General features: G+C 46.3%; 2 protein-coding genes across 2 annotated transcripts in view; one reads left to right on the top strand and one right to left on the bottom strand.

Annotated features, from left to right (window-relative positions):
• Nucleotides 1–10850, bottom strand: part of LOC134838964 (proteasome activator complex subunit 3-like) — a 78003-nt gene extending 67153 nt beyond the window's left edge. Inside the window, exon 1 of the mRNA XM_063854336.1 lies at nucleotides 10839–10850. The gene's annotated coding sequence lies outside the window, so the exon portion shown is untranslated. The remainder of the gene's footprint in view (nucleotides 1–10838) is intronic.
• Nucleotides 1–22051, top strand: part of LOC134838963 (mannose-1-phosphate guanyltransferase beta-B-like) — a 350992-nt gene that overhangs the window by 15638 nt on the left and 313303 nt on the right. The window lies entirely within an intron of this gene.

Below are 22051 nucleotides of genomic sequence, written 5' to 3'. Positions count from 1 at the left end.
GCCTATATTAATACTCTTATACCGTTTTTCAGTGAAAAACACAGAAAGCAGACCGGTTTTTAGGGTCAAAATAGCGATATTTTGATCCCCCCACAAGTCGCGATTTTTGAGATATCGATACTTTTTGAAACAGAAAAAAGCGCTAAGTTAGTGTGTTACATCGTAACTGCACTACTATAATAGATAGAACCAGTTAAGTTTAGTTCAGAAGTGGTTGGAACTATTTTGGTACCGAAAACCGAATTTTAGCGATTTTTGATAGTACGAAACATTATAAAATCAGAAAATTTTTTGAAATTTTTGAGTTAGAACAGTAAAAATAGTTGTTCGGACAACGTCCACTGGTGAATCTACAAGTTTTAAAACCCGCTACCCGAAAGCCTTCCCGGTTGCAGAGAAATCGAACTTAACGTGTTTGATTTGGTGGATTCATCAATCCGGAGGGGTACAGGTAGCATAGTTTTTCGCAAATTTTTTCAACTAAAGCGTTTTAGATCGGGTCTTTTGCATTGAACTAGAAAAATATAGGCCTTTTGAGCTCGGATCAATAAATTTTAGGTCGAAAGGACCAGATTTGCGGAAAAAGTTAGGCGGAACCTATGAGAGAGAAATTTCTTGACTTTAGAAAAAAGACGTTTTGGTTAATAACTTTGGAACTACTGGGCATATCCAGTTGATCTTGGTACCAATAGATCAGAAATTAGCTGAGCTTACTGAAAGGGACAAAAGTTTTTCGGAAAAGTAAGCGTGAAAATTTTTTGAGATTCTTTTTAGCAAATTCACCAATTTAGGAAGGTAGACCCTTCACGTTTTATAATTTTTTTTTAGAAAAGCCTTTATACCCCTACCAAAAGGTAATAGCGGTTGAATAAAGTAAGTTTAGGCTGTTCTAGACGAAAAGGGAAGGCTAAAGGCACAGCAAAACCTTGATCGAGCCGAAGTTAGGCGAGCGAAAAGACCCTTCACCGTTAGCGTGAATTGTCAAATAAGAGGCTTAACTTCAATCCGGAAGGGTCTAGGAAAGCATTACATACCCTTCCTAGTTAATCTTAAAAGCAAAATTGCATCGGAGAACGCATCCGGAGGGGTATAGGTTGAAAGAAGGAGATCTCCGAAAAGCTACTTTTACAAAACCGGAGGGCTCCCAATCCGGAGGGGTCAAAATTTTTTTTTCAAATTAGGAGGGGTCCGAATCCGGAGGGGTCTTATAACAGCTAACTGAGAGGGGTCCAAATCCGGAGGGGTCTAGATTTTGTTATTCCGGAAGGGTCCTATTTGTGCCGATCCGGAGGGGTATTATTTTATTATAGGACTTAGGTAGACGGAAGAAAGACCAAAGTGAGAGGTATTAGGTTATTAGCAGACATGCTAGGAATCAGTGACTGCACTGGTAACTTGCCTTTCAATAAGAACCAGACCAAAGCAAAACAGGTCCGAACTCGGATATTCGCGACACTAAGTCTAAACTAAAAAGAGCGTGATTCATTGGTGTGGATTGTAACATAATACGTTTTTGTGAAAAGTGACTGCCCTGAGGATTTTAGTAGGTCTAGCTCGGGCAGTCTGAAGGCAGATAGGTAACACAGTACTCGGTGGGTGCAATAGACGCCCACTTGAGAAAATTACTGCCTTCAAAGTTTTGTCTGTTTGGTGCAGCACCGAGCAGGGAAAGCTTTTTTCTTTAAAAGACGAGTTCGACTATTGTCCTGCGAACGACTAAAAGTACAATATACATACGTTTTTTGATAGAGGCATTCATATTCTGTCATTATATATATATTTTTTTGTTTTTAATTTTAAATCAACATAAACTGTGTGCTTGATTGGGTAGTGAGTACACTATCTTTTAAATTGACTGATTACATCATATTGTGCTAGCTTCCAAATCTTACGACCGATAATCCGTTAGTGTGAATAAATTATATACAAACTGTACTCTGATAACATACAAGGATTCGTGGTCACTATTTTATAGAATCTTGTGAAATTTATTGTGTTGTGTCATTATTTTTAGTAGTCAACCTATAAGGTCACTAGCAATCGAATTAAGTGTATAGGCATTAAGAAGTGACAAATATAGAATGAGTCTAGACAAGTCAAGGATACCTAAACGAGGTAATAGCTCTAGGAAATTCATAAATGAGAAGCAAAGAAAAACGATGACCGATCCTTTTGTGGATTGGATCAAACGAGCCCGGACCGACAAAGGGGAGACGGTTTCAGGCAGAATGGTTGAAACGAGAAGTCAGAAGACCTCAGAAGAGAGAAAAGAAATGTTGGTAGTGGAGGTCAATACAGACCAAGTCATGAATGACAACCAGGAAGTACATGGACTGGATGGGAGAGGAAGAAGGCTGGCGAGTGAATCTACTCCGGTAGAACAAGGCCATGATTTTGCCACTTCCACCGGGACATTGGATCGAGAGGAGGTGTCGGAACTGTCCGACATCTCAACTGAAATAGCGGCAACTAGAAGATCTCCAACAGACAACACTATGATGGCAGGCGGAACTAAGAAACAAACAACGCCATCATCGTTCTCAGAAAGAAAGAGGAACACCTTAGGAAACATCTTTCCATTCACTATGGGAGGGGGCACAGGAAATGAAGGTGAATCCCAGGAGGAGGAGGACGAAGAAGAGCAAGTGGACTGTGGATCTCAAGTCAGCCTCAATAGTTCGACCCAGGAGAATGAGGCATACGTCGGAAGAGAGACTGGAACCATGGACAAATTTGGTGTAGTGAGAACGATAAGTAAAGAGGTAAACACACCGGGCCAGTCAAGAGACTTCGCGATTATGACAAATTCAGAGCTGCAAACTGGGGAGAGTAGAAACAGAGGGCTAGGCAACGCATTGGCGGATCCTGAGGTGGATAATGAAAAGACGTCGAGGCAGAGAGTCAAGGCCCGGATCTCGACCAGCACGAAGCTACCTGGGAACGACAGGGTTACACCGCCATTAGTGACGCCACTCGTGGATAACGGGGCAGCACTAGAAGAAGCCTTAAACAACATAACGGACAGTTTAGGAGAACAAAATGAACAGATGTCCATAAGAATGAGTGAACTAGAAAGGGCAGTTCACATTGAAAGAGAGAGTCTGCGGGAGGAAATAAACCGCAATAGACAAGAAGTTGGCAGGAGCGAAAAACGCTTGAAAGAAAGAACGGACGAGCATATGGCGAAGAACTTGTCGCGAATGACAAGAGAAGCGGAACAGCGAGAGTTACGCTTAAGAGACGACATGGAGAACTTAAGAATGCAGCAAGAGCAGTCTCTTGGGACTCTTGACACAAAGATAGACGCGATGATGGAGAGGCGAACTCAGGCTATCATGGATAGGTTGGACGGGCTACTAAACAGCAAGAGTGAACCAAAAGAAGGAGAACCGAACTCGGGAGGTCCCAGCAGGGAGCCGAGGGTGAACTTCAATGAACATCAAAAGAGGAAGACGTATGGATCCACTAGAGGCAGGGGCAGTTCATCAGGCTATGCCACAAGGGGTAATGGAACATGGGGCCCGAACAGTAGAACAAGTTCAACGGGGAACAGACAGACCTCTAATGAACGACCAACGCAAGGCACACATGCGACTGGGAGAAGTGATTCCGGTAACAGGGGGCATGCAGCCCGGGGAGGAGTCATGTGGGCCAAGCGGGAAACACTCACGGCGATTGGGATTGCAGGGATGCACCGCACACAGAGCCTTTGACAAGGAGTGAGGACACTCAGGCGGGACACTCAAGGGATGCCACGGCAATGGCCACAGCATTTGAACCCCTAAACAGGTCTTTGGAGACATTCCTTACAAGGTTATCCAGAACCAATGAACGGAGTGAGAAGTCCAGAAGAGTCTTTAAGAAACCAAAATGCTATAAAGATGAATCTGATGGCTGTATGGATACCTGGATAGAGGTAATGAAGCTGCATTTCGAGGAAGAGGACTTGTCGGAGAGACAGGAGTGCAGTGCGCTCACCAGCAACCTGGAAGGGACAGCCCTGAACTGTGTCATGGCCAAGAAGCAATATCAGCGTGACACAGCTGAGAAAATCTTCGAAATCTTGTTAAACCGTTTCGGATCAGGGGTGCAGGGGCACCAAGCGATGATGCGCTTCGAGAAACGGAGGCAGCGAGAAGATGAAACGATAGACATGCCCAACTTACAAACAAGGCATGACAGCAATAGGCTTTAGCCTCGAGGACGAAGATGCGTCAGAATTGGACCATGAGGATTTCATGAGAGGAGTAATTGCGAAATTTGGTCCAAGGTGTTTCTTTTGCAACTTGGAAGGTCATTTTAAATCAGATTGTCCGAAATTCTGGGATGCAGTGGCAGACATCAAGCATCCAAGACATGAAGAAGCTTTGTCAGGAGTGAAAGCCAGCAAGGCTCGCCTTTTGAGTGAAGCGGAGGCACGCAGAAAGGATAAACCTCAAGAGCTGGCGGCAAAGAAAATGCAAGAAGTAACAGAGGAGGCACGTGAACCGGAACCAGCAACTGCGGCTGATGACTTCAAGATCGATTATAGGGCAGCCGCGAGGGATGCTCTAAATAGAGTGCAGCAGGAACTGGTGACGAAAGAGATTGTACAAAAAGTGAAACTTGAACTGGAGAATGAGAAACTACAGGAGCAACTGAATACCTTCGAAGCAACGGAGGTCGAGGAGACTAAAGCACCAAGCAGTTTGAGCATGAAACTTAATGTGATCTCCGGTCAGAGGTTCGGCATGGTGCCACAAGGAAGCAAAATACAGTCGATAATCTCAGTGGCCGGACATCAGGTAATCAGAAATCTGGGCGAACCATCCGAGTTCACTTTGATGCATTTGGACACATATGCAGATTATCTGAGGCAGATGGAGCCACGCACTGAGTCGAGAGCTGTGCGAGCACTACTAACAACGGGTGGCCCTCGCATGAAGAAACTTCATGGACGCTACCTAGAGGTCTATGGGCCGTATCAAGTGATGCTGAACGTGGATGGAATCAGTATCTACACCAGGACTTATGTAACAACAGATGATGACCAAATGTGGCAGATCTATTTGGGTGAGGAGGAACTCAAAGTCCGCAGGATAGGCCATGACGCCATGATGGAACAAGATGCAGTACACATTGGGTATAAGCAGATGTGACCAAACATCTGCTCGACACCAACGGAACAAAAATCGGAGTTACAGGGCTTCTGGACACAGGAGCGGTAGTGAGTGTGATGCCGATAAAAACTTGGGAAAGAATGGGCTTCACGCGGGAAGATCTTATTCCAACAAATCTCCGACTGGCCGCCGCCAATAGAGGAGCTATTTACGTAGCCGGAAGAACACCTATAACGGTCCTCCACATGGGAGGAAGGGATCTTTGGATGAGCTTCCTGGTGGTAGAAAATTTGGACGACGCCGACCAATTCATCTTGGGCAGAGATTTTGTCAGGAATTTTGACGTGATGATTGACTTGAACAACGGTCTGATACGGATTAGAAACCCGGACCGGAAGTATGTTAAGAGACCAATTAATAAGATAATAACAGACGAAAACAAGGTACCAATTTTTTTAGATAGAAAGGTAAAACTACAGCCAGGACAAGCTGTGGTGGCAATTTTTAGAATGAGAAATTTGAATCCGTTAAGTGATAGTAAACAAGTTTGCTTAGTACCGAATTCAAATAGTCAGAGTTCGGTGATTTTAGGCCGGAGCTTCTCGGTAACGCGAAACGGACTGTGTGTCAGTGTGTTATTGAACACACTGGACACCACGGTTTCAATCCAGCATGGAAAGAAGCTTGGTTACGCTTTACCGATGAGGACAGACTATGAGGAGACAGAAAACTTGAAGAAACACAGTGTGAAAGACTGTCCTTATCATGCCAATAGAGATAAAATTTAAAAGAGGATTAATGAATTAAAATCTATTCATAAATTGTTTTCAATGAAATCCGAAACGGACGACGGCTTATCAAGCTGCTCGAATTTTCCGGAACGCCCCTCGTCATATGAACTAGAATCTGACAAACCGGTTTTGCCAGAGATAGAACATTTAAAAGGGAAAATAGGTGAGGGAGATTTCGAAAAACTACGGGACCTCCTAAATCGGAACGCAGATGTATTTTCAAAACATAAGGCGGATATCGGTTGCTGTAATTTCGTCGAACACGAAATCGAACTTGAGGAGGGCGCCGTTCCCCATAGGGAAGGCGCAAGACGAATGACGCCACACAAATCGGAAGCGTGCCGAGCGGAAATACAAATGTTGCTTGAAAACGACATGATAGAACCCTCGAAATCGCCATGGGCTTGCGGGGTAGTAATGGCGAAAAATAAAGGGGGGGGGGCAGCTGAGATTTTGTTGCGACTTTCGTGACTTGAACGCAGTAACGATAAAAGATGCGTACCCGATACCGCGAATAGACGAGAGCCTATCTAAGCTTGGTGATGCCAAGTTCTTCACCACATTGGACTTAGGTTCTGCCTTCTGGCAGGTCCCTCTGCGGAAGAAGGACAGAGAGAAAACCGGATTCGCGTGCGAATTGGGATTGTACCAGTGGAAGAGGATGCCCTGTGGCTTGTGCAATGCAACGGCCACTTTTCAAAGACTGATGGCTCAGGCTTTGACGAGAGTGACCAAGAAGTACGGGAATCTCGTGATGTGTTACGTGGATGACGTAGTCATAGCGACACCGACCCGGGAAGACCACATTGATAGGCTCGATGAGGTCTTTGGATGCATGAAAAGAGCAGGATTGAAGTGCAAACCATCGAAATGTGAAATCCTTAGGGATTCGACTAAGTACCTGGGAAGGATGGTGGATAGGCATGGTGTGAGGCCGGACCCGGAAGCAGTGGAAGCAGTGTTGACATGGAAAGCTCCCAGAACGGACACACAGCTCCTGAGCTTCCTAGGGTTTGCCAATTACTACCGGGAATTCATAAAAGGATATGCGGACAAGGTGTATCCGATGCAGAAGCTGATGCGCAACAAGGGGGAAAAGTTCGAATGGAACGATAAGGCACAGGTTGCTTTCGAGAACATAAAGCGGGAACTGTGCGAAGCGCCAGTGCTAGGCATGCCTACAGAAAAGGGCATGTATGTTCTTGACACAGACGCATCGGTAGTGGCCATCTCAGAAATATTGCATCAAGAGCAAGAATGGAACGGAAGAACAGTTCTCCGTCCCATTGCATACGGCAGCAAGGTCTTGAGTGACACAGAGATGAAATATGGCGCACCAAAAGCAGAACTGTTTGCAGTAGTCACCTTCTTGGAAAAATACCGTGCATACTTGGGGAGCGCTCCCTTCAAGTTACGCGTGGACAACAGAGCGTTATCCTGGTTGAAGACCTACTCGATGGATCAGAGTTATATTGGTAGATGGATAGTAAGATTGGATGGCTACCATATGATAATCGAACATAGGATGCGTGATAAACACCAGAATGCTGACAGCCTCAGCAAGAAAAGTGAGTTCTATGAGAGAATGGAGCAGAAACAAGCCAATCAAGCAGAAATAAAGGAGGGATTCTCGTTTCTGGACAAAGAAACTTATGAAGCGCTTCCCTTAACGAGATGGTTGGACAAGTCTGGACATCCAATTCCAGGGCACCCTGAGTTACCTGTAGAGAAAGCAGCCGAGATAAATATCCTATCCAAGGAGGATCCGGTCCCCTTGGATCTGTTGCTGCGCTCGAATCTGGTCCAGCAAGAACTCTCTCGCATGGATATAAACAGCCTCTCATTATTGGATAAAACGGTGCATGTTACACCGCAGGTGATGCGGATGCTGGGTGGATTGTTAGAAAGAGAAGTGACCAGAGATGACCCCGAATGGACTGCAGCAGTGGCATCGCTAACAATCAGTGAGAAGGTGAAGATCATGCCGTCCAGACGACAGCACGAAGAGAACGAGAGGGATTGTAGGACAATAGTTCAGCAGTTAGTATCCTCAATACCCCACGAGATTTTAACCAGTACTTCTTACAAATAGAAAGAACAAGGGAGCAGTACGCGAAGGAAAACCGTCACCTTTGTGGATCAAAAGAAGGAAGGTGAAAAGGCAGAACAAAACCTGCTGCAAGACTATTTGTCCGTGGAGACGAATAATGAGAAAAATCAGCGATCACAAGATCAACACCCGGGACAAGAAAATTTGTCCGGGGAGTCTGAGATAGACTAGAAAATTCCTGATGAAAAACAGGACCTAGAGAACAAGGTTTTGTCCGGGGAGTTCAGATGGATGCGAAGAAGGCACCGACATGATCTGGAGGAGCGTGCAGTCTCCAGTACAACCTCTTCGGCGGATGACGATTCCCGAAACTCAGGAATGGACACCTATTCAGACAGGAACTCGAACTCGGGATCAGAACTGTCAGAACTAGCGATACACACACTACTAGTGGAAACTCGGGCAAGGGACCAGGACAGAGAGGTGCACCAGGATCCTGACAGCGATCGCTACCTTATACCAAGCGAAAGAGTCTTTGACAACGCGGCGGATGACTTGGAGACAATAGCGGTATCGAAACGTTCGATCAGCCTGTTGCCGCAGAAAGAGGTAGTCAGCACTGATCTTCAGCCGTTTAAACAAGAAACACAGCCGTTGGCGAAGATTTGATGTGTTAAGATGGAAGAAGACACACACCAGCCCAACGAGCTGAATAGTCAGATGAGGGTCATGAAGACGTACTTAAAGGCGAGATACCAACTCTCCGATCTTCTAAGGGCGCAGAGAAATGATCGCATGACAAGCAACCTGAAAAGGTCGATCGAGAATGGTTCTCCGGATAAAGGGGACCTCGAGGAAGATAGTTATCGCATCCTGAGACAATACTTCATGCAGAAGGAAGGGAGGTTTAATTTGAACAAGGACGGGATTGTGGCTTGCAAAAGAAGGGAAGAAGACAGAGTCCATTACAAGTATAACGCGATAGTGTTACCGCAACTCTATCAGACAAAGCTATTATTCAGGTCACATGATCAGATGGCCCATCAGGAGATTGACAAAGTATATCAGAGGATCCTGAAGCGCTTTCAGTGGCCTGGGATGAAAAAAGCATGCGAAAAGTGGGTAACAGCATGTCTGTCATGCCAACAGGTCAAAGATCCAAGGATGTTGCGATTTCCTTTACAATCGATCGAGTCGTCTGAATTCAACGAGGTGGTGCAGATGCATCACCAGAAAATATGCATGACAGACAGTGGTTATAATCAGGTGTTGGTCATGATAGATCATTTTACGAAGTATGCAGAGGCCGTGCCCTGCATAACTGCCTCGGCGGAAGAGACATGCGACTACCTGATCAATACGTGGATAGCAAGACATGGTTGTCCGATGACGTTTCAATCGGATAATGGAACAGCTTTCGTAGGAGAGCTTACGAAAGAGCTTATGAGACGCTCACAGGCCGCTCAAGCTCACTCCACGACATACCACCCTCAGACGAGTGGCTTAGTGGAAAGACAGAATAGGACGTTATTGTCGATGCTGAGAGTATATTGTTCCAGGTACATGACCGATTGGGACAGATACCTTCCACAGGTGATGGGAGCATATAACAGCACGCAACACTCCACCACCGGAGTCAGTCCACACATGATGCTAACTGGACACGAGAAGTCTTTACCCTTGACCTTCTTCTACCCAGAGTATGAGGGAAAGAAAACATCTCCACAGGTCTACGTGAGGGATGTAATCCGACGCCAACAGGAGTTGAACGGTTTGTGTAGACGAAACACTAGGCAAGAACAGGCAAGGCAGAGGAAAAAATTCGACAAGAAAGCAGCTGGTGCAAAGGCTTACTCGGTGGGGGACTACGTATGGGTATTTCAGAATGTCATACCACCGAAAGGGACGAACAAGCTCCTAAAAAAATGGAGGGGACCCGTCATGATTACAGAGGTGCACCAGGAGGGACGCTTTAATAGACTGAGTACTGGCCGAGCCGCCCACTACGAGAACATCAAGCACACAATCCATCGACAGAAGACTGTTCTATACCTGCAGACATGGAAGAAGGGGATTATCTAATGATGAATCCTGCTTGTGAGGTCAATGAAAAGGGCACCAGGGAGAAGAACGATGGAAACGAAGTCGTAGAGGAAGGTACGGATACACCGCTGGACCTGGATCCAAACGAGGAGATCGAAGCGGACGATGAAACCTTACCCTACGCAGAGGAAGATTGGCAGGATCCCGAACAAATAGAGGTTCCCAAGAACCTGGAACCGGATCTTCCGTTCACGATACAGACTCGTCAGAAGGACGGGACGAGACCAAGAAAGAAATACAATCCTTATGGTGACGACTTTGTAGTGGATAGGATAGAAAATACAAAAACGTGGAGTTCCTTTGGAAGCAAAGACCAGGAGTAGGGGGCGTAGTAGGGCCTTACTTCAGGCGGCGTCACAGATACCGGGAAAATATCTATGATTCTTGGTAACGAGGGCGACGAGGCTGAGGGACTTCCTCGTGGAAATGGACGTGAAGGAGCTCTCGCTTCCAGTGTACGATCCAAACACAGGAAGACTACATCCTCGGGAATTGTTTGCGCTTGTACACGTGATATTCTTCGATACGAATATACAAGTATATCTACATAAGAAATATTACTTAAGTATAGGCGGAGTGACGTGCGAGAGGGTGTTAGGCCAAAGACTAAGTTGTATGTAATATGTGATATGTATGTTATGTTATGTTATGTTATGTTATGTGTTAGGTTATTAAGATCATGGGTAAGTAGGGGTTTAGGGACCATGAACAACTGAATGACGATCTTAGGAATAGATCCAAAGTTTGGACTGTTCAATCTTAGGTCGAATTCCAAAATTTTAGAGATCGATTGATTTTAATAAGTTTTAGGATAAAGATCTTTTTATCTGAACTGTTTTTAAGCAAATTTTAGCATTTTAGCGATATATGTTAAGATGGAGCTGACAAGTGTGATATTCGTAACCTCTTTTCTAGATCCTGATTGATCATTTAATTACTCACTTGAGTCAAATCTTTGAATCAAAACCGAATCGAACTTGAAAGAATAGAATGGATAACTTCAACTTGGATGAATTGATGGACCTGGCAGAGGCATATGTTGGACCGATGGTAGATGCGATCTATCGCCGGCTGATGGAACGAGACTTCGCTCTGGAGGACCCAGAGGTAGTCATGTTGCTGACCGCCCTGATCAACATCTTGGGGCACGACAACCGTGGGGACCGCCCATCGGAAGTCCTGTTGATGGCAGCATATGGAGAAAGGGGAGTACTAGACCGCCCGAACATGAGAGTGATGAGGTGGAGAAACGGGGCTCTCTCAGGGAGTGACTTGGCAAATGAGCCTGGATTGGGAAGTTCTAGGACTTACCAACCAAGTGAGATGCCTATGCCCTCCAAGCCCAAACCTGGGCTGACGAGAATGCATCAGGAGATGAACAGCGAGGCGGCCTCGTCTGGTTCACCACTGAGAGCAGCTTTGCCACCAAAAAGGGCGAAAGTAGGACAGAAGGTTCAGACGAACCAAACCATGCAAGATCTGGATGAGATGAACGATGAACTGAAAATTACGAAGAAGGAGCTGGACGAGATGACCAAAAGTATGCTCCAGATGGAGGAAGATCGAGACATGCGGAGAAAATTGTTCGAAGACTGCAACAAAAAGCAGGGTCAAAAAATTGAGCGCTTGAGGCAGGACTACAAAGAGCGATCGGAACAGATGGCGTTGACAACGGCCGTGGAGAAAGTGATACCTGCAAGGAATATTCCTCGTGGGCAGTCCCCGATGGAGTTCTTGACGCCTCGAGAAATGAGTCAAACAACGGAGACACGGCTCCCAGCAGAGACAAATCGAGTAACAATCCCGGATCCTAGTGACACCTTGGGTGACCCCGTCGTGGAACAGACAGTGAGGAAGCTGATAGAGACAGCTGGACGACTGGTTGCTAACAAGAATGCGCCAGGTTCCGGGGTGACTGCACCCTATGGAACGATCGACGACACGGGCAGAGTACGACTCTCCCAGACCGTGATCAGACAGGGGATAAGTGACGTGACACCACTCATGGGGAGCTCGAGGGCCCCAGAGAGAAGAATACGGAAGATGCAAGCGAAGAAAGTGTCTCGCATAATAGACGTGCAAAAGAATAATCAATTGAAATATAATTTCACGGGAGTTCCGCAGACAGATCCGAGGGCCTGCTTCAATCGAGCGACTTGGAGCCCGGCAGTAAACCTGCAGCAACCACCACTCGGGACATCTCATCTGATACTGGGAGACAGCTTGGTTAGAGTGCTGTCGAATTTGAGGACCTCGTGGTTCACCACGGTGATGGCCTTTGGAGGCAGCGACGATAGCCCAGTTATATCGAATGGTGGAACTGATGAATCCAGGGAGGATCCCCAATGTGATGATCTTGGTTGGGACGAATGACATCGCCAGAGCTTCAGATGAGCAGGAAGCACTATGGGAGTCAATGATGGTGTGTTTGTTTACTACTCTCTGGCAGAAATTCAATTGCGCGGTACTGACCGTTTGCACTGTGCCAATGAATACAAGAAGCCTGACAGCATCAGGAAGAAGGCACAACGAGGGAGTCGTCAGGTGGAATAACATCTTGAGGAACCTCGCAAGTCGGAACGCCGGAAGAATGATCCTCATGGACGTCGAACATGAGTTGAGAGCTATGGATCAGGCCAGACTGACCACGGACGGCATCCACTTCGACAGTATCGAAGGACAAGCTTGGTTGAATCGAGTCTTCCAAGAGCGGTTGGACGAACTAGAAGCGGAACTCTTTGACACAGGAGTGCTGAAGGAAGAAGGAACGGCGAGTGACGCGGTCATTTCCACCTTTGTGCCTCCTAGCCTGGAAACACGCTTGGGTACGGTCCCGGCCGTCACGAACTACAGGCAACAAAGCTCCAGCGAACCAGGTCAAAGGACAGACGTACAGGATCGATTGGGAGAAGCGCCGATGAGGAGGACCATCCATCCTAGGAGAAGAATAGGACCTGTCAACCCAATCGAAGAGACAGCTGGCACGTCTAGATCGGACACTAGATCGGAGACGACAAGTACCAGTCGAGAGAAGAGACGTCCGGGAAGAGGCTCGTTGATGTGGTCAAGACCCATACCGTCTCCCTGGCATGTATACAAAGACGAACTATTGAAGCTTGATCTCCAGAGGGTAAGCTTCATCGAAGATGCAAGGAGGATGCTGAATGGAGCGACGCTATCCGTCAGCAGATTGTACTCGATAACCGGCGTAGACTGGTTGATAGCCGCTAGCATAAATTTCAGCTCAACGACGGCCTTGACATTTGCTGACCTAGAGGGACTGCCCTCTAACAACACGATGGGACCAGTGAACGCGAGACCATTGCAAGACGTGAGGTTGAATCATGACGAAGGGAATCGAGAAGAGAGACCTGGAAGATGTCTAGTGACAAGGGCACCGATCGGACAACATGTGAAGATGTTCAAGCAACTAAGCTCACCTCCTGGTCATGTGAAGGAGATAATATACCCAAAACTAGTGAATCAAGATGGTGATGCCCAGAGATACGGCGGATTGATAGCTATAAAGAAAGATGAGACCATCTTCGCCGCCTATGACAAAGCAGAAATGAGGAAGGCCAAGATTATGATAGTAGCGAATTCAGAGTTCGTGTACACCTCCAAGTCTCTGTTTTGGCCGGACGTCATAATGTTGGCAGCGGTCGACCTGGACCTATTGCAATCGATATCTCTGGCTATAGGGGTACAAAGGCAGACGGACATGAACCCAATTACGATCGTGTTCGCTGGCATCAATGACCATCTACACAGTAGAGGTTTTCTGAGCAGACTCAGAGATCCGACAACGGCAGAGAACGCTGTGTGGCCAGCGATAAAAGATATCCTTGAGTCGATGGGTGAAATGGTGGATGCGACGAAGGAGGGGTCGTTCACCAAAGTGACACCGAGAATAGTATTCGCGTTGTCTCCGGGGTATGCACATCTCCCGGATGGACTGAAATTTGTGTATGCGATTGTGACCTTACTTTAGGAAGGAAAATATGATGTGATCATATCAGCCCCGAATCGCATGATAGAAATGGAGAACCTGAGGCCACTCAAGGCTGAACTACCTGCAGTGTGGTCAGATATCTCAAACGCGATGAGAGGATTCAAGGACCATGCGCTACACATGTTAGTGTTGGACGAGGTGCTGGGGTTGGAACTGTCCAATTTCAGTCCACAGCTCAAACTGAAACCAGGAGTAGACGACGACCATCGAGTGATCGCGGCGATGTCCAACGACTTATGGTTCCGAGCAATGGAAGTGGCAGGTGAAAACACAAGAAGGAAAAATTCACTAGAGACGAGAGCTCATTTGGAGGCGATGGTTTTGAGAACCAAGCCGGAAGCCAACCAGTGGCTACACCTGAATCCTAGAGTAGCGGCATTGGGTGCAGACGCTTTTGAGCAAGGCCTCGTGATGATCACAAAGATACATGCCTACTTGTTGAAGGAGGTGAACCTGGCGGAAAATGCCGGGGAAAAGACCGCTGAATTTGTGAACAGAATGTGTCAGATTACTCTGGAAACCTTCTGGACCCAGGAAGTGAAGGGACAGGAGGGCTTTGAACGGACCGACAGCATGCTAGAAGGGTTGGGAGCCGGATGGACCGCGTCCTTCTTGGCAAAAGTTTACCCGAAAGTCTCGCATTACTTGATAAAAGAATTCCTCCAAGCAGTAGTGGAAGTGTCGATAGTGGAACTAATAGCCTTGTTCGTTACATTTGGAGCAGAGAGTTTCGTGAAAGGACCGGCGATACTGCTCACCGACGGAATCCAGAACCTGCGGCTAGACGGACTTCTGACATTGATTGCAATTACCCACGGAAACTTGGGAGGACTGATGAAACTGACACGTTGTCCAGAGCAGATGAGAGAGAGAGAGAGAGAGTGAGGAACTTAGATTTGAAGAAGTCCACTGACTCGTGGAATAAGATAAGAGACCTGAGACACACTCTTATCCAGTATCTCTTACAACAAAATCCATTTGGAACGGGAGAAGACGAGACGATTGAAAGAGAGGAAGATGTTAGACGACATGTTGGAGGCATGCCCCTGTTAACCGATCTGAGCTTGGATATGAGAACCGATCCCTTGGCGCTGATCAGAGGAGTCACGGAGTTTGTGACGGTGATCTATGGACCAGCAGTCACGTTTGCGTTCCCTGACGTTAAAGTGGAAGCATATAGGAGGTCGGTGCTGCACCTGAACCTCATATCAGCAGTGGACGGTAGTACACTGAACTGGTGTGAGCAGCACCCATTGCGGGAGCTCATGAGTGAAGATCTGTTTTTTACGAAAATATCGGAGCCGGAGATGACAGTCATCAATTTTGATGATCACTTCCGTGATCGCATGGGAGAAGTAGAAAGAGGACACATCGAAGTGTTTCCGAAACTTTGGAATCTGAGACCCTATGATAAAACGAATGGTGAAATAACCAGAGTGCCTCGTCTCACTGCAGCATATCATAGAGTGAGAGAAGAGACGAAGCACTGGGGTGATTACAAGAAGCTGCCGGAGGCAATCCCTGAATTCCCTGTAATAAGAAGGATGTTGCTCGGAGCAGTCTCCGTGGTACAAACTCCTAGATAGAGAGCATTCGAAACCAATGAAAGGAGAGTAGGGAATTTCATGGGAACGATGGATCCATACTTTGTAGGGAGAAATGCCGCCGTGTTACAATACACACGATTTCCATATACGGATCAAGCAACCAGAAGGCGAATAAGCAACGCCGCGACTCCCAAGCCTGGGAAATTCGACGAGGAATGGACGGGATTAGGCTTAGCTCCGATGAGGATGAGAGGCAGGACCGAACTGCCTGAAGCCTCCTTAATCCCGAATAGTGTGAAACAGGAGTTGAAAGTGGGAGGAATACTGCATACGAGAACCTTCCTAGCACCCTTCGGCTGCGAGGAAATCAAAGATGTCCATGGAGAAGAGGAAGATAGATCGACCGGTACAGTGCTCATACCGAGATTTCCGGAAGGAGCCGACAGTGATGAACAAGGACCTCGAGCTCAAACAAGGATATGTCAGAAGGAGATAACGGACAGGGAGGAAGCCGTCAAACCGAAGAACCCATGCAACAAGCTGCAGATCAAGCTGGTGGGGAAGACGACAGGGCATCGACAGGAGGAACATCCAGCCTGGATTTCAATATCTTCAGTGGTCTTGAGAACAATGCAGATACGTTGGAGACGACTGAGCCAGCGGATGAAGGCATCTCGACACTGGAGCCTCCGTCAGCCTTTATGGAAATGAAACGGAATTTGCCGGAGAGCAGCTCTCCTGGCAATTCAAGAAATAACGACCAGAGAATCCTCATGGAATCACCTAGGAGGAGAAGAATAGAGGCCTCAGCCAGAGTACCTTTCTTGGGAACGCTGCCCGAAGAAGAATGGGAAGTACATCACCGAGACCACGAGAGTAGGACGGGATGCAAATTGGACAGAGTGGCGTTCATGGAAGAAGTCTGGACCGTGGTTCAGAGCTGTGGGACCCAGTCCATTCTGAAAACGGGTCTCAACCAACCCTTGATGAAGGAAGTCCTTGACAAGCTTGATGAGTGTGAAGGGAGACTGAGTGAGTTGTTGATCGACTCGGCCACTGATGAAAGTGAAGCGAATTCTCCCATCAAGATGACACCGCAGGACGATAAAGGAGAGGTGGTGTATCTGTCAAGAACCAGGAGAGGGACGATGCGATCAAAATTGGTGATTGATAAGATCAATGCGATGAAAATGAAGCTAGGCAGCAGAGTGATGCCGAGGAGAGTCGGAAAGACGAAGGTGGATTCGGAGACATCGATGAAAGCTGTTAACTCAGCGAAAAGGAAACGAGTCGAAGAGGTCATGGATTTGGGGCAAGGTGATTATCAACTGCCTGGCACAGATAAAATGTTAACTGATGTAGCGATGGTGCCACCCATTCTCATGGCGGGGATAAAGTCAACAGGTTATAAATCCAAAAAGAGTGACCGCACTCTGACTGGAGCAACCTTGGAAATGGAAATACTCAGCCAATGTGGAGAGAGCGAAATGAAGGACTTTAAGCCATCTCCCATGAATCTTGGAAAGGGAAGTGTCGCAGGACAACTAATACCAGTGGAATATAACCGACCAACAGTGTCGGAGACTGTGTCGATAGATTAACCCACCGGTGGATACATGGAGATGTTAGAATACCGAAACTCGGCTAGAGGGTATGTGATGGCCCTGGAAGACGAAAAAGCCATGGAAGGTTATCTGGAAACGATGTTGCAAGGCACCACCCTCAAGCAGAAGGCGTACGGGACTTTAGCGTCGTCTGAGATACAGGCAGAAACGATGGAGCAGTTGGTGAGCCTTCCATGGAAAGCAGTGGTATTAAGGTACTTCGAAGAAGAGATGAGGACTACGCCAAGAATACATGCTCTAGTGGCAGTACCTTACGTAAGAACAGAGTTACAACTCAGGTTCGCCTGGTGCATGATGGGACTGATTCGCAAAGAATATGATTCAGAAGAAAGGAAGAGGTCGAAAGAAGAGAAGGTTTTCCTTATGACGAACCTGAGGGATCTGATAGTCCAAGAGGGAGAAGCAGTAGCGTGTGCGAAGCGGAGAGACGCTCTCTGTTTCATTCGATTCCTGATAGAGCAGATTTCAGTACCTGCATTGAACACTTGTGTTAAGATGTTGAGGGAAGGCGATGAGGGAGCGAAAGCCTTATTCTTGCTAGCACTGCTGGATATGCAGCAAAGTAAACCGATGAGGGTGAACATGAAAGAACCCGAGGAATTAGAACCCATGAGAAAGATAGACGAAATCAGGAAATTCTCAAACAAGGAGCTGGGACTCGCTAAAGAATCTATGGGGGCACTTCCGAAATCCAGTGAATACTGTGGACCGATCAAGAAAAAATCGTATAGCTACGTATCCGGGATTATAGGGATAGCGTACAACCCTTTCCTGAGTGAAGACATACGCGATTGCTTCTTCGATTACGAGCAGGCGGTGTTGCTAAGATTCTGGACGTCCAGAATTGTAACGATTAAGAACGTTAACAATCCACAGGCCAAATTGGGACTGGTCTTGGAAGAAGAGGTGACTGCACCTTCAGTACCAAAATCTGATAAAAGAGTGGAGTTTGGGTTGGGATTCTCAGATGAATTACTGAGAACGAGCTTGATGGCAGTGTGGGAATTGATGAGGCCATCATGGTGTCCTAGTCCAAACGCTGACTCGATATTACGGGCGACACAAGACGTGCAGAGGGAACTGAATGCAGACTGTAACCTACGTGACCTCAACATCATATATAATGTGATGATAACAGCCTCTAAGAGCAACGGAGAAGATAAAGTTGAGTTGCCTGGCTGGGGACCAGAAGACTGGGTCAAACCTGGTAGCTGTCTGGCGGAAGTCTGTGGACTGGAGAGTCACGTTTGTAGAGGTCTGGACTGTGTGAAGACCCTGGAGAAACAACACAAGCAATTGACGGTATTGTTTGGAAACGTAGTGATGAAAGCAAGAACAGAAACGGAACTGATAGCAGATTGCCATGGAGGAACCGAGGTGAATCTAGTGACCGCACTAGGATTCTACAGCATGTTTGGTTCTTTAGAGTCACTATTGAATCTAGAACAGAAACATGAGATGGTCACAGCCATCAGTGTAGAAGTATTCCCAGGAGTTCTGCAGACTGAGCAGAAATACATATGAAAATGGAGGGAAGCGATCGAGACGGAAATGAACATCAGACACAGTGAGACTTATTGTAGACCATCAGAACCACGATATTTGGTGGGTTCGACATTGGCTCCAATGTGCAAGAGCAAATACCCGGTACATTACGTGGCTGTGGACGTAAAGAGTACGAGAACGATCGTGGATCAAGCCTTCTCAGTGCCGAAGTGCGTGGGACTGGCGAAAATGTCCGAGAAATCTTACGAGTTGCTATGTAAGATGTTCTCAGCAGTTCCAGAGAGAACCAAGGAAGAGTTGAAATCAATACTAGGAAAAAAGTTCATGGGATACGTGAGCGGGAACTTCAGTGACTTCGAGAGACAGAAACAGAGAGGATCAACTGTCACAGATTACAATACAGTAGACGAGAATGATGAAGTCCACCGAGTGATGATGGAAGTGGAACCATTACTGGAAGCTTCGGGAAAACGTAATTGGAGGAGCATCATGTTGACGCATGACGAGTTTCCTTGCCACTGCTTGCTGCAGACCTGGTGGTATCCCAAGCGTAGTAATCTGATGTTGATCTGGGACTCTGGAGAGCTGCTCTCCATGGGTTTACCAGATTCATCACAGCCCATAACAATAGTGATAGTGGGAGTTATGATGGCGATACGATGGCTGGAAGCTCATGTGAGAGAAAATAACAGACAGGAGGCACCGACGAGAGAACAGTTGCGGAGATTAGATTGTCTGAAAGATTTAGATCTTTTTGAGACAATGTGCAAAGTTCTAAACATTCCCATGGAAAAGAAGAAGATATGGGCGAGGAAACGATTGATGCCATGGTTCAGAGCTAACATGACTGCATGGTTGTATGAATATGCGAAAAATCATATGTCGAAGCATGGCAGAGTGTACAGTGAATATCAGCTGGACATTGGAGCAGGAGCTTTTAAGCGAGCTCTCGTGACTCATCGGAATGCAGTGACCACCGCTGTGAAAAGAATTTCCAGGACGAGTGAACGTAGTGGAAAGGAGAAGGCAGAGATTTGAAAGGAAGATTTGGAGAGAAACGTGACGTTGTGTCTCCACCACAGCTTCTGCAGGAACAGAGAATCTAACGTGGATCCCCTACCTTGTTGTAAACAGAGGGTGGAAGAGCAGAAGTGTTGGAGGACGGCTTCCAGCAGCGTCAGGATTGCTAACGACATGTTACAAGATACGGAGACTGAGAGTGCAGAGTCAGTATCACAGGAGGAAGAAATGGAGCATTGACGGATGACCGAAAAGCAAGATGGAAAAAGAGACAAAAATTAGAAGAATTTAGAAGTTTTAGAACTTCTAAACGACGAAAGAAGAAGAGAACAAAGGAGTAATGAAGAAAAAGCTAAAACTCAGAATTGTTTTATGTGTGTGAAAAAAAACTCAAGTGAGAAACCAAGCAACCAAGTTGTGATTGAAAACTGAAACATTTAGTTGAGTTTTGAAATTGTTGCATTTATAAATTTGCATTTTGATTTTAGTCGAGTGGCTTTAGAGACACTCACTTACTATTTATTTAGAAGGGCTCAAGTGAAGGAGTATATTTAAATATTCCAGCCTGCATGACTGTTTTTAATCAGCTAGGAGAACTGATCACTTTGTGGTGACATGGAAGGCTTGAGTAATCTCTCGAAGAGGGAGATTGTTTCATTGTTCTTGCTAACCACCGAGTTTCTTAGTTTTAGAATTCAGGACAATAACAAGCAAGATTTCCGAAGGGAGAAGCATAGTAGGATAACTTTAGCTTGTTGGTTGGCAGGACTGTCCTGCAAGCCAACACCTTTTAAATCTAAGAGAAAAAGTTTCAATCAGGACATTGACATTGGAGGTCAGAAAATATGTTCTTATTGAATCTAGAACAGAAACATGAGATGGTCACAGCCATCAGTGTAGAAGTATTCCCAGGATTCCTGCAGACTGAGCAGAAATACATAGGAAAATGGAGGGAAGCAATTGAGACGGAAAGGAACATTAGACACAGTGAGACTTATTGTAGACCATCAGGAGCACGATATTTGGTGGGTTCAACATTGGCTTCAATGTGCAAGAGCAGATACCCTGTGCATTTCGTAGCTGTGGACGTGAAGAGTACAAGAACGATTGTGGATCAAGCCTTCTCAGTGCCGAAGTGTGTGAGACTGGCGAGAATGTCCGAGAAGTCATACGAGTTGCTATGTAAGATGTTCTCAGCAGTTCCAGAGAGAACCAAAGAAGAATTGGAGTCAATATTAGGAAAGAAGTTCATGGGATATGTGAGCGGGAACTTCAGTGACTTCGAGAGACAGAAACAGAGAGGATCAACTGTCACAGATTACAATGCGGTAGATGAGAATGATGAAGTCCACCGAGTGATGATGGAAGTGGAACCATTGCTGGAAGCTTCGGGAAAACGTAATTGGAGGAGCATCATGTTGACGCATGACGAGTTTCCTTGCCACTGCTTGCTGCAGACCTGGTGGTATCCCAAGCGTAGTAATCTGATGTTGATCTGGGACTCTGGAGAGCTGCTCTCCATGGGTTTACCAGATTCATCACAGCCCATAACAATAGTGATAGTGGGAGTTATGATGGCGATACGATGGCTGGAAGCTCATGTGAGAGAAAATAATAGACAGGAAGCGCCAACGAGAGAACAATTGCGGAAATTGGATTGTCTAAAAGATTTAGATCTTTTTGAGACAATGTGCAAAATTCTCAACATTCTGATGGAAGTGAAGAAGATATGGACAAGAAAACGATTGATGCCATGGTTCAGAGCTAACATGACTGCATGGTTGTACGAATATGCTAAAAAACATATGTTGAAGCACGGCAGGGTGTACAGTGAATATCAGCTGGACATTAGAGCAAGAGCTTTCAAGCGAGCTCTCGTGACTCATCGGAATGCAGTGACCACCGCTGTGAAAAGAATTTCCAGGACAAGTGAACGTAGTGGAAAGGAGAAGGCAGAGATGTTAAAGGAAGATTTGGAGAGAAATAAGACGTTGTGTCTCCAAAACAGCTTCTGCAGGAACGGAGAATCTAACGTGGATCCCCTACCTTGTTGCAAACAGAGGGTAGAAGAGCAGAAGTGTTGGAGGACGGCTTCCAACAGCGTCAGGATAGCTAACGACGTGTTGCAGGATACAGAAACTGAGCGTGCAGAGTCATTATCACAGGAGGAAGAGATGGAACATTGTTGAATGGCCGACAAACGAGATGCAAAACGAGACGAAATAAGAAGAATTTAGAAGTTTTAGAACTTCTAAACGACGAAAAAAGAAGAAAACAAAGGAGTGATGAAGGAAAAGT

The sequence above is a fragment of the Symsagittifera roscoffensis genome, chromosome 2 (assembly GCF_963678635.1).
Source record: "Symsagittifera roscoffensis chromosome 2, txSymRosc1.1, whole genome shotgun sequence".
Classification (NCBI taxonomy): Eukaryota; Metazoa; Xenacoelomorpha; order Acoela; family Convolutidae; genus Symsagittifera; species Symsagittifera roscoffensis.
The sequence above is the reverse complement of the archived record's forward strand: the minus strand, read 5'-3'. Positions and strand labels throughout refer to the sequence as shown.